Genomic DNA, 3,674 nt, shown 5'->3' on the forward strand with positions numbered 1-3,674 from the left:
AATGAGATGGCTGGATGGCATCACCGACTCGATGGACATGAGTTTGAGTGAACTCCGGGAGTTGGTGATGGACAGGGAGGCCTGGCGTGCTGTGATTCATGGGGTTGCAAAGAGTCGGACACGACTGAGCGACTGAACTGAACTGAACTGAGGGGCTTCCCAAGTGGTGTTAGTGGTAAAGAATCCTCCTGCCAATACAGAAGACTTAAGAGACACAGGTTCAATCCCTGGGATTGCGCCTCCTCTTTAATCTCAGAACGTGTGGGCTTCATTCATTTATCGTTTATTCAAAGTGACAGTTGATCACCAACTTAATATAAGGGATGTGGTATCCACTGGACATCAGAAAATAGAAATTTTTTAAAAGTCCAGTCAATTCTCCACCCTCAAATAATTCATCATGTAAAGATAAAAACAGACATTGATTTCAGATGTTTAGAATATAATGTGGTAAATGCAATAGTTGACTTGAAAAGATGTCACAAAGACATAGATGAGTCCTAGAAAGACATTTCAAAGGAGATGACTAAAGGATTTTAGGATCTCATCATGTTACAACCTACACATCTACCAACTATCTTATCTTTGTTTCAAGGCTTCATGCTTGATCTTGGAGTAAGCTCATAGAATTATTATTCTCTCTTTCTCCCACTACTTTTCTTTTTCCAAAATTTTTATTAATGTATAATTTACATATAGTAACAATCACCCTTTGACTATATATTTTTGTGATTTTAAACAAACATTTGTAGTCATAGCCATATTCAAGCCATAGAATGATCACCTGCATGTGTGCTAAGTTGCTTCAGTCCTGTCCAACTCTGTGAGACCCCATGGACTGTGGGTTGCTAGGCTCCTCTGTCCATTGGATTCTCCAGGCAAGAATACTGAAGTGGGTTGCCATGCCTTCCTTCAGGGCATCTTCCTGACCCAGGAATCAAACCCCTGTCTCTTATGTCTCTTGTATTGACAGGCAGGTTCTTTACCACTAGCACCACCTGGGGAGCCCCTAGAAAAGTCCTATCACCCCCTAAAATTGGCCCACGCCCCTTTCTAGTAAACCCTCTCTCCCAAGCAGCCACTGTGACCATAGATCTGTTTCTGTGCTTATAGTTTCAGCTTTTTCAGAAAGTAATCATATAAACAATTGTAAAAGTGGAATCAAATAATATGTAGTCTTTTACACTACTTCTTTTTCATTTCTTTGGTTTAAAAAATACCTTCATTTCAGACCACACCCTCTAGAGCCAGAACCCACATCTCTAAGAATGAGAGTAGAAAACTTCTGCTTTTTTCTGTGACTTCTTGCTCCCCAGAGTATACATTCTCTTTCCTTATTTCCACCATACACCCCAAAGCAGCAGTCTCTTCCACTCATATTTTTCAGAAAATCTGGAGAAAATTCCACAATAATGTACTCTGATATATTTATAAAATAATGAACTCACTCTTACTTTTCAGTGATTTGCCCTCTGTTCCCAATTTTTCCTATTTCCTTCTGGAATTGTTTCAAAATTTACCATTTTCCCATTAACTTATCTATACTCTCTTCATTCTTGGTGTTACAGAAGAAATGTAAGTTTTACAGAAGAAATGTAAGTCTTTAAGCAGCATCATTTAATGGCATTTTTTATATTCTCAGCCATCTTCTCTTCTTTCATGTCAGTATCACCAAATACAATTATTGTTAAGAAATAAGATTCAACCATGACACTGTTGCTAATCTCAAGGAAGTGATTACTGGCTACAAGCAGGAAGTTTTGGTGTAGTAATGGAAGTGAAAGCCTGATTGCAGGACACAGCATGAATGGACACACCTTCTATCATATAAAGACTGTTCATAAATGCATTATGCAGTCTTTCCTATGACCTCTTTTCCATTTCTTCACGTATGATGTTGGGTGATTGACATCATCCTATCAACTTATTCTTACTTCTACATTTGGCTGTAATATACTTACTTGGAGAAAAAAATTGTTTGACCATATTTAGCTTGTCATGTAGTAGCTTCCTTAAGCCACAGTGCTTCTAGATCAGGATTTCTCAGTGGCAGCCGTATTGACATTTGGGGCTGGATAATTCTTTGTCTGGGGTTTTGTACATTGCAGGATGTTTAGCAGCACCACTGGCCTCTACCACTAGATGTTAAGCGCATCCTCCCAAGCAATTGTGACAACTAAAGATATCTCCAGACATTGCCAAATGTTCCTACGGACAAAATCACCCTCTCCATGCATCACTGCTCTAGAGGGTACAAAGTTCTATATGTCCCAGTTGTTCATGAAGTAATTGCTTTGCATTTTGGGTTAACAATAGCAATTCAAAGGCCGTACCACCATCAAATGATTGATCAACCAACCCACTGGCTTCTTCCTCACTCTAGGCTCCTGTCTTCAGAAAATTTGAAATTGTAAACTCTTTTTCTGTCCCTTTTTAAAAAGATAAAAATATTTTTAAAACTTCCTACCATTTTTTTCCCTTTTTGGCCTCACTGTGAAGCTTGTAGGTTCTCAGTTCCCTGAGAAGGGATTGAACCCAGGACTGCAGCAGTGAATGCCTAACCACTAAGCCACCAGGGAACATCCTTTCTTGTTAGTTTTACAACCCAAGAATGTCATTCTCAGGGATGAGAGTCATCATTTTGAAATATAATTGTCAAGGAAGAAACCTTTCTGATCTCCTAGTGTCTCTGGGAGGGTAAGAGTCTTAACTTCACAGAAATCAATTACTGCTAGAGTTATTAGAAATTAATAAAGTGGCTAGGTTTAAGTTCAGGATATAAGAATCAGTGTAGTATTTGGAGTATTATTCAGCCATTAAAAAGAATACATTTGAACCAGTTCTAATGAGGTGGATGAAACTGGAGCCTATTATACAGAGTGAAGTAAGCCAGAAAGAAAAACACCAATACAGTATACTAACACATATATATGGAATTTAGAAAGATGCAAATGATAACCCTGTATACGAGACAGCAAAAGAGACACAGATGTATAGAACAGTCTTTGGGACTCTATGGGAGAGGGTGAGGATGGGATGATTTGGGAGAATGGCATTGAAACATGTATGTTGTCATATGTGAAACGAATCACTAGTTCAGGGTCAATGCATGTTATAGGATGCTCGGGGCTGGCATGCGGGGATGACCCAGAGGGAGGATAAAGGGATGAGGGAGGTGGGAAGGGGGTTCAGGAGGGGGAACTTATGTAAACCCGGGGCGAATTCATATCAATGTATGGCAAAACCAACCAATATAATATTGTAAAATAATTTGCCTCCAATAAAAAATAAATTAATTACCAAAAAAAATAAAATAAAAAAGAATCAGTGTAGTATTCTTAACAGTTATAGTTCTCAAATTTCTTAGTAGCAACACACAGAACCAATCGTAACTGTATCTATCTATACCACAGTCTCTTGGAAGGTCTGATAATCAAGCTTGGAAGATATGAGCTCAGGACAATGACACTGTCCTAGGAGGGAGTACACTGCTGACCCTGGTGAGCAGACTCTGGATTTCCTACCATGGAAACAGACTCTACTACATTCCACTGAATGCCTGGACCACTAACTTCTTTAGAAATGGATGCCACATAGTTCCTGCTTCTCACATTTGTCTTTTCTTAGTTAAAATCTCAGGCTGAAATATCTAATCTCAGAACCAAGGTCCTATG

Source organism: Moschus berezovskii, chromosome 23 (assembly GCF_049115385.1).
Source record: "Moschus berezovskii isolate FMDL1 chromosome 23, NW_MosBer_1.0, whole genome shotgun sequence".
Lineage (NCBI taxonomy): Eukaryota > Metazoa > Chordata > Mammalia > Artiodactyla > Moschidae > Moschus > Moschus berezovskii.